Consider the following 10882-nt stretch of genomic DNA (forward strand, 5'->3'; position numbering starts at 1 on the left):
CCAATAATTTTTAAATTATCTCTCCTGGATCTATTTTCCAGGTCAGTTGTTTTTCCAATAAGATATTTCACATTGTTGTATTTTTTCATTCTTTTAGTTTTGCTTCATAATTTCTTGATTTCTCGTAAAGTCATTAGCTTTCATTTGCACCATTCTAATTTTCAAGAAATTATTTTCTTCAGTGAGCTTTTGGACCTTCTTTCCCATTTGGCCAATTCTGCTTTTTAAGGCATTCTCTTTTGCCATTTGGCCTAGTCTATTTTTAAGGTGTTATTTTCTTCAGTATTTTTTGGTCTCATTTACCAAGATATTGACTCATTTTTCATGATTTTTAAAAATTAATGTATTTTTAGTTTTCAACATTCACTTCCTTAAGATTGAGTTTTAAATTTTCTCTCCTTTCCCTCCCCCCTTCCCAAGAGGGCATGCAATCTGATATAGGCTCTAAATATACACTCATATTAAGCATATTTTCACATTAGTTAAGTTGTAAAGAAGAATTAGAACCAATGGGAGGAATGATGAGAAAGAAGAAACAAAACAAAACAACAACAAAAAGAGAGAGAGAGAAAATAGTATGCTTCCATCTGCATTCAGACTCTAAAATTCTTTCTTTGGAAGTGGATAGTATTTTCCATCATGAGATTTTTGGAATTGTCTTAGATGTTTGCATTGCTGAAAAGAGCTAAATCTATCACAGTTAATCATCACACAATGTGGCTATTACTGTGTACAATGTTCTCCTGGTTCTGTTCACTTCACTCAGTATCAATTCATGTAAGTCCAGGTTTTTCTGAATTTTTCCATGATTTTCTTGCATGACTCTCATTTTCCTTCCCAATTTTTCCTCTACTTCTCTCACTTGATTTTCAAAATTTTTTGAGCTCTTACATGACCTGAGACTAATCCATATTTCTCTTGGATGCTTTGGATGTAGGAGCTTTGACTTTGTTGTCTTCTGAGTGTGTGTTTCAATCTTCCTTGTTATCAAAGTTTCTATAGTTTAGAATTTTTTCCATTGTTTGCTCATTTTCCTGGTCTATTACTTGACTTTTTAACTCTTGGTTAAGGTAGGGCTTGGCTTCCAATGCAGAGGACAAACTGTACCAAGCCTCAGGGGTTTTTTGCAGCTGTTTTCAGAGATACTTCTAGGGACCTGTAAGTCTTCAGTTCTTCTAAGGTGGCATGATCTAAGGAGAGGTGTTTACTCCTCTCCTGGCCAGTGCTCTGTTCTGTGAGCTACCACAAGCACTCTTTTCTGCCCTGGAACTGTGAAGAGTGCTCCAACTGCCACCCAGGACCGTGACCCAGATCCATGCATGAGCAAAACAACAGAGTCCATTTCAGCACCATCAAAGAGACTCCTACAATCTCCCTCTGACCAGTTGCTCTATCCCCTCGCTGTCTGTGGGTGGAGAGCTCCAGAAGCAACCACTGCCACTGCTGATTTAATCACTCCCATGGCCTGCTCCTGGTTCACTGGGGTTGGGGATATGCAGGTGCAGCTCATGTTGGACTGTGCTCCTCTCAGCCAGGTCCGATAGGCCTTTCTTGCTGACCTTCTAAATTGTTGTTGGTGTCTGTGGGCTGAGAAATCTGGAACCCGCCACTGCTGCCAATGATTCAGTCCCCAGAAGCCTGCTCTGGGCTTGCTTAGGCCCAGTCTGCACTCGATCATTTATTTTAATCTCTGCCATCTACTAAGTCATTCCTTATTGCCTACAAACATATCCATGTCTCCTGCATCCTGAAAAACTCCTCACTAGATCCTTCCATCCCTGCTATCATCTCTCTTCTGTCCTCTGTAGTATCCTAAGTGATTGCCACCACATCATACTGCCTCCTTATTACAAGATGCCAGAAGTGTATGCATCACGTACCAAGTAACAGACATAATCAAAGAAGACATTTCAACAACTTCTTATGACAAGGGACACTGGGGGTAGCTGGGTGGTGCAGTGGATAGAGCACTAGCCCTGGACTCAAGAGGACCTAAGTTCAAAACTGGGCATCAGAAACTTGACTTGTACTAGCTATGTGACCCTGGGCAAGTCACTTAACCCTAATAGCCTCGCCAAAAAAAAAAAAAGACAAGGAAGTATGAAATTAGAACACAATATTTACAAAATAAAGAAATGTAGGTCACAAAACCAAAATTATCTACCAAACAAAACTCAGTATATTCTACAAAGGTAGAAGATGGATATTTAAACAAAAATAATGGGTAGAGCACTACGCCTTCACTCAGGAAGATCAGAGTTCAACTTCTGTCTCAGATATTTAATATAATAACTAATTTAATATAATATAATTTAATTTAATTTAATATAACTTAATATAATAAACAATTAATATAATAATTTAATATAATAATATAATATTTAATAAAATAATAACTGTGTGACCCTGGGGGCAAGTCACTTAACCATTGTTTGCCTCAGTTTCCTCATCTGCAAAATGGGGAAAATAACAGTACTGACCTCTCAGAGTTGTTGTGAGAATCAAATGAAATGACAATTGGAAAGTGCTTGACACAGTGTCTGACACATGAGAAGTGTTATATGTTAGCTATTACTATTATTAATCACATGTAGCCCATTATTATTACTGCCTATTCACTTTGAAAAAAAGTAAAAAAATGTCAATTCATTCAACTCGTATTTTTATGTGTAAGTTATTCTACTAGATTCAATGGGAAATAAAAAGAAATGTTCCATCCCCATGGAGCTATGAGATATTTACACCAATAACTAAAATATAAAACAGTGTAATAAATATGAGAAATGTCATGCAACTTAAGGTACCAATGGGCATCAAAAGAGGGAGAGCTTACTTCCATATTGGAAGGGAGAAAGAAATGGGATCAAAGAAGATTTCATGAAATAAGGAGTATTTGACCTAGGCCTTAATTTATATATTAATTTGTGATTTATAGTGTGAAAAAGTAAATAGTGGAGAAAGACATTTCAGGAAGAAGGCACTAACTATATGAGTAAAGTCTTACAGGTTGGAAAGTACAAGGCATAGTCAAAGTAGACTGAGTAGTAAAATTTCTATGGTGCTTAGGATTTCTTTAGGCAGGCAGTAGAAGGTAAGGCTTTAAATTTATACTTCATACTGCACACTACAATAAACTCTAATATTATTAATTTAAATATTCAAAATTAAGAGCTGTAATAAATGAAATAAATATTTTATAAAATATAGAGGATACTTTTTATCAAACAGAAGAATTATTAGAGACAAAATCAATAGGTTCAATTATAAAGAGATCTGTTCAACAAAAAGTAATGTTTCTAAAATTAAAAGAACAGAATAGGTTGAAAAAATATTTAAACAAGTACATAAATTAAGTTGGATAATGACAATATGTAACATATACAGTCAATCCTCAACATTCAGGTGGTTTAACTTTTGCAACTTCAAGCATTGGCATAATATAATGAGTAGCCTCATTTCCACTTTCACGATGACAACCTCTATGCACAGTAGAGGAAAAAAACAAGAGGCACAATGCTGCAAGTTTGTCTAGCGGCTAGTATCTGCTAGGCACTTCACTGGTCTTGTTCATCCTACCTCTGTAGATTAAATATCTTCCCAAACATTCCTTAGCACGGTTTTATTGTTGCCTTTAAAACTTAAGTTTTTGTGTTACAATTATGCTCCCCAAGTCCCATGAGGTCCTCTGAACAAGAACATTATGTATATACATATATATATATGCATATATATATATTTAATTTATCTCATTATCACATAGAACCTTTCAGAAAGTAGATAAGGACACAGAAGTCATTTTTCAAAGGCAGAAATTCTAAACACAACCTTTACAAATCAAACCACAATAAAATTGTAATCAATACTGGGATCATAAGATAATGTAGCTCAGAAAAGATACTAATTAAACATTTAGTATGTGTCAGACACAGTGTTAAGTGGGGGAAGCACAAATACAAGCAAAAGAAAAGGCAGCCCCTTTGTCCAGGAGCTTAAATTCTAATGAGAAAACAGTACATAAAAGGAAGCTGAAAAAGGAGCAAAGGGAAGGTATCCACCTGGGTGGGGTGGGGGAGGGAGGGAGGAAGGGATGGCAGAAAATTAGTCTAAAGTGTAGGGGGCTGAGCTGTTAGAAATGGTATATTCAGCAATCTCTAGTGAAAGATTACAGTTTTGGGTACTCATGGGAATCTAACTCCCTATTTCCCACATACTCAATGCATATACATTCAAGCTTTTGACTTTTGTGCCATTTTCTAGGAATGTGACCTCCCCAAAATTGAAGATCGACTATATCTGATACATATTTCTAAATCTAGTAAAATACCTCCAAATGAAGCAATGACTGACTAAAAAATACTAATAACTTCATGAAGAATGTTCCAATTTCCCAATAATCAGAGAAATTTAAATCAACACAAGTTTATTATATCAACTAGAATGTCAAAAATTGTAAATATTATAAATGGATGGAGTTTTGGGAAATTCTAATACCCCACTGGTGGGACTGTACATTTGTGCAAACATTTTGGAGGACAACATACAAGACTCATAAAACTGATCATAACTTTTAATTTCATTGCTATGATTCCACTGCTATGAATTCATGCTAAAAAGAGCAGAGGAAGGACCTTTCTGTACGAAAATATTCAGAGCTGTTCTATTTGTGATAGCAAGAAATTGAAAGTAATCTCTATACCTAACATTTGGAGAACAGGAAATCATGTAATGGATCACAGATTTAAAGCTAGAAGGGACCTTAAATATCATTCAGGAAACAAAGACTTTTCCAAGGTCATATATTTTAGAGTGTTATTCATGGAATATGACTCCAAATCTAATACTCTTTCCAATGCACAGAAAAATACAAAGGTTACAAGGAAATATGGAAAGTGACACAGTTATCAGCAGAAAGGAAATTGAACACACATTGATTTTACCTAAAAAAGCTAGAAGTGGGGAAATTTGAAAGAAACTTGCCTGACACAGAACAAAAGCTTTTTTGCTTTGAATTCATTTGGACCCAAATGCATTGAATTAATTAAATACTAAGGAAAATGTTTAATATTTTACTTTTCATTTGTTTTTGTCGATAGTTTTTATGTTTACAGTAAAAAGTTTTACAAAACAAAGCACTCACCAAACTGAAATTTAAGACCAGAAAAAAATTCCACAAAGAAACTTTACCTTAGCACTAAAATCTAATTCTTCTTCATCTGTGGTTGGCCAGGAATCATCAACCTCAGGTTTGTCAGAGAGTCTTTTCAAAAGAAAACAAAAATAAGTAGTTTTATTTCCAGAAGAAAATCATCGAAAAGGCTTCTTAATTGCTGTCATTGCTATATTACAAAGGATGACTTAATAGGGCAGGGTATGTAAACTATTCCTACTCTAAGATTCAATTTGGCACAGAAGAAAATATTGTTGTAGAAGCCCTCAGTGGATTTATCCTCCAGAATAATCTCACTTCCTGTATTTGTATTTCTCTAAGGGTGACAAATAAACACAATGCAACATTATAAATTACACAATCACCAAAAACCTGCAATGTATTCGTAACATGTCATTATTCTCTGTGCCTTCCTTAATCAGTTTCTGACAAAGACTTTCATGGTGAGTCTCTCATTTTTCTTATTTTCCATAGATTTCAACTCTAGATATGACTTCTTGTTGTTCGGTCGTTTCAGTCATGTCTGACTCTTCATGATCCCACTTGGAGTTTTTTTTTTTTGTTTTGTTTTGTTTTTTTGGGCAAAGGTACTGGAGTGGTTTGCCATTTCCTTCCCCAACTCATTTTATAGATGAGGAAAATGAGGCTAACTGACTTGCCCAGGGTCACCCAGCTACTAAGTGTCTGAGGTCAGATTTGACCTCATAAAGATGAGTCTTCCTGATTCCAAGTCCAGTGTTCTATCCACTGTTTTGCCTAGCTGACCTCTAGATATGTGAGTAGGTCATATATTCCAATCTCAGAAAAGTATTTATTACAAGTGCAACCATTCCAGGATGTAATATAATCACTGATGAACCTGGTCAGATAATATTATAGAATAGAATAGAAATCATTTGCATAGTAAATTAGAATATTCATGATGCCTATTTGGTTTAGAATATCCATCTACCTATCTACTACCAATCAAAGTGCACCATTTCCTTCAGGATGTAATTTGAGACCTATTTCCTTACAGAAGACTTCCATGAATCACAGAATCAGAAAAATCAATGCAGATCACTAAAAAATTTACCTGGTTCCCCATACGCACAAGAAGTAAAATTTTTAGTCTTTATCTTTCTAGTTAGTATCACTTCTGTACAACTGCTGTGGTAATCTGCTTTCAGGGAGTTTCAACTCTATTAGTTATCATTCTATTCACCTCTTTGAGGGAGAGGGAATTCAAAGAGGGTAGGGTACATGTCTTGTGATTTCCTTGGTGTAGGGAGCTTCCAGAGAGGAAATAATGTGGATTAGCAACTGTTCTGTGTGTGTCAGAGTGTTGCCTGGGAACTCTGAAAGATTTAATGACTTGCTTAGGGTCACGAAACACGTATGTGACAAAAGGGAACTTGACCCCAGTTTGTCCTTACTTCCAGTCCTACTCCCTATCTGCTGTCGATAAGGTGCTTCTTTTCTCAGCTCCTTACTATTTGCTAACACCAAGACAGCTTTTTGTTTTAAGCTCTTCTTGATTTTCTGATAGACATGTTCAATTTCCTTTTCCTTCTCCTTCAACTTGCCAATTCATTTCACTTATTTGGTCATGTCTCTTTACATCCTTCTTCTCCTTCTACGTCTCCTTCAGTTTGATTTCATCTTCTCCTTCTCATAACCTTAACATAGTCTTCATCCTTATATCCCCCTCCATCTCTTCAAATCCCCCTCCTTTTCCCAATTTTCTTTCCTCTTTTAGAAGGAGTCTTTTTCTTTCAGCTCAACTCACTTCAGTTCCTCAAGGCCTCCTGAATTTCTTTATATTATTAACTTTTAATCTCTGACCTTTTTCAAAATCCTAAAGGATTCCAAATCATCCTCTCAATTCCTTCTCCTTCCTGAGTTCACGTCCTGCTCCTGCTCCCTTTTCCACACAATCTCCTTTGGACAAAAAAAGGAAGAAAGGCTTCAAATATTCAGCTTCTCTGTGTCACATGAATCTTCCCACCAACCTCCTGACACACTCCTACTCCTCCCCTTTATACTTCCTTCTACTTGATCATCCGAGGAGTGGAAAGGCTTTTTCACCAGCCTTTTCACCTTCGTCTATATTAAGACTAACTTTTGTCACTGGCAGCAACACAAACAAAGCATAAAATCTGTAGGTCACTGCAAAATAACCTGTGCTGTGTGAATATTACCTGACTGGAAGTGAGCTATTTAGTCCTTAGTCACTCTAGTTGGTGGCCTTAATGACCATATTTGTTTCACCTTTCTCACCACACACTTCACAGATGGAATGTTTGGACATATAGTACTGCCACAATGAGCACCACATGGCATGACCTGTTTGGTCCCATTCTCTAAGTCAGTGCAGATCCAGAGACTACTCTATTTAGTATGACATAACATATTTCAAGCTCTTCTCCATGGGCAAGAGATCCAGAAATAATATATCTTGCATAGACCTCTACAGTCCCTAGAAGGAAGGGGCTGATGAGTTGCAAACCAATATATTTTCTCTTTCCAAGCCTTCCTGGGGAGAGCTGCTAAAAACAAAAACAAAAAACTTATGATGTACGATGTACATCTGTTATTTCTTCAGGCCTTGTCCCCCAAAATATAGTCTCAAGATAGTCAGATGGGCAGTGAAATAAGCACTTCTTTTTTCTATCAGCAATCACTCTGGTCTAAAGGAAGCAATTAAGAGGTGACCATTTGCCCATTTCACTGCGTGTATTTTTTATTATATGATTCAAAACCATTCTCTACACTTGACTTTCTCCAATTCATCCAACAAGATGCTGCCAGATTTCTTTTGAACTAGACACGCTCAACTAGATATGAGATTTCATCTGTATGGTACTCCTAGTGAGAAAAATTACCTCCACCGATATAGACAAGCAGTTTCTCTGCAAATTATAGGCTTAGAGAGTTAGTGACTTGAGGCAGTGAAAGGTTAAGCAACCTGTGTAGAGTCGACCAGCCAGTAGGTATCAGAAGTAGGTTTTAAACCCTTAACTTCTTACTGTAAAGGCCAGCTCTCTATCCAGTCTTTCAAACTGGCTAAGACCTTTAAGAGTGCCCATTTTGTCTATACAAACTTTGAGAATTTAGGGTTACCTCTACACCTTGAAGAATTTTAGAATAAGACTTCAGTATAGAGCATAATACATACTATGTACCTAGTAACTATTTTATGAGTGACAATATGACTCTTCCATTATTTCTCCCCATTAAAATGAAACTAAGTGAAAAATTTTATTCCATATTGTTCAGGATAAAATGGTATTCCTAGACTTTCCCAAAGGGTGGAGTGTCAGAAGAAGTAAACTAAACTCATACAGAACAAAGTCTCTAGTCATCTTGTGTAATTAGATAACCAGGAAAAGTTTCACTATGGTGGTTTTAAGAAGTATAAAAGCTCTAATCCCCTCAAAGCTGGATATCTGGCACATTGTCTCTAGGCTCATTTCACATCACAGACATGATCTGAAGAGGCATTTAAGTTATGTGGCAAGGTGAAATTTACATGATAAATCAAAAGATAAGAATTATGCTCTGTGGGCTTGGACAAAGACTCTCGTGGGACAGAATCTCAAGCAAATTAAATCCCAAGGTTTAGACTCTCATCCATTTTTTGAAAAATTAGAAAGCATCCAAACTACACTATATAATGATTGCAGCAAAACCTCAGTATAGTTGGCAATTACATGGTCACACTGAAAATAGAATAAACATTAGAATAGTAGCATGTTGATATTCCTTTCCTTTTTATGGCACATAAACAATTAACATAAACTAGACACATAGACAAAATAAGGTAGTTTGCAAAACTATTTGATTAGTGTGTATACATATACATATATATGAGTAGAATTATAGTAATATGATATATAATCAATATATTATCAACACAAGCAGAATTAACTCAGTCCAATAATGAACACTACCAAAGAAATTGTCATTATAAAGTAGGGGTTTTTTTTTGGTGAGGCAATTGGGGTTGAGTGACTTGCCCAGAGTCACACAGCTAGTGAGTGTTATGTGTCTGAGGCCAAATTTGAACTCAGGTCCTCCTGACTCCAGAGCGGGTGCTGTATCCACTGTTCCACATAGCTGCCCCCAAAGTAGTTTTTAAAATAGAAATTTCAAATGAATATCTTTATATTTTAAATAAAAGTTCAAATTCAAGATATTCAAAAATTGTAAAAATGCTAAATAGATTCTACTACATTTTTCCCTGAAATCAACTGTTAATTATTCTTAACAAAATATTCAGAGCTTATTATGTTTAAAAAAACTGTATATTACTTTATAATGGCATGCCACAAAGAAAACATCAGTATAGTGGATTCTATCCTCTTTTGCTCTATGTAATACTTAGGTTAAACAAAAATAGTAAAACAACACCAAAATAAAATTTGAACTAGAGCAGCAACTAAAGTATTTTAATTATTATTTATAACTATTTTAATTATTTACAAAATACTACTTATTGAGGAATAGAACTTCAATTTTTTAGCTTTAAATGCTTGTCATAACAATTTCATATCTGTAGTTAGAGATATACTATTTTACAAATGAATAAAATGAGGGAAAGTGAGGTTCAGTTGTCACATGACTAACTATAGGGAGTTAAAATATTTTAATGGAATATGACATTTTTAGGTAATAGTAAGATATATTTAAAATTAAATACTGTTTTTTTCTGCCATTGTGATTTCTCATTTCTTCTAAGGAAACGTTTACATAGCTCATCTCTTTCTGATATATAATGTTTTCTTTTTAGCTGTGTTAGCATGAGAAATCATCTAAGCTTTCTGCTCCTCAGTTTCATCACCATTCAAATGGGAGTAACCAGAATACCCACACTACCCTTTTTCACAAGGTAATGGGTAAATAGATTTGAAAAAAAATCTTATAAATGTGAGATAAATTTATTATTACAAGCTCAGGTCATTAAGATTCCAAATGGCCCAGACGGTAGGATTAAATGTTAGGAGCTAAGTCAGAAAATCTTCTCTCTTCTGAAGTTTAACTGCTTGCATCAGGAGGTTGGAAAATCTTCCTAGGGTCAAGTTGGAGGTGGGCATATATGCAAATATCTACCCAAAATCTAGGAACATATATGCATTACCTTTCAAAACTTCCCCCTAACTCCTGTAGCTTTTGTATTCTCTTTAGTATCTGTGAAGCAAAAGCTTTATGAACATTTTAAAATTTTGGAAACATTTAAAATGTATATATTTCCAAAGCTTGGATAAGTGATTTACACAGAGTTCCAAAAAACAAGCGTTGTGCTCTCCTGCTCTTTTACTCTTCTATCTTTATATATTCATATGTTAGATCAGTCCATCTGTTCGTGTGTTGAGTATATGTGTGTGTGCACATGCTACAGTTATAGGAGGCCCTTATATGTATCAATAATTTTTCCCATATTTAAGAATCAGAAATAAATAATATTGCTAAATATAATACATTTTAAAGTGTTCAAGAATTTTCATATGATTTGATTAAATATATTTAGAATAATACAAAAATCTGAAAATTGTTATTGTAGCCTACATAAAGAACTTTTTGGATAAAGTAGATTATAACAATAGAAAAGATGTTGAGGTTGTTTTTAGCAAACAGTTTCAGGGTAGTGAACCTACGAGGATAATTAAGTAACTAACCAAAAATAAACCAATTCCTATCTCTTTAAAGTATAAAATGGAAATAAAAAAGTATATA

This window comes from Vombatus ursinus, unplaced genomic scaffold (genome assembly GCF_900497805.2).
Source record: "Vombatus ursinus unplaced genomic scaffold, bare-nosed wombat genome assembly UNPS02004327.1, whole genome shotgun sequence".
Lineage (NCBI taxonomy): Eukaryota > Metazoa > Chordata > Mammalia > Diprotodontia > Vombatidae > Vombatus > Vombatus ursinus.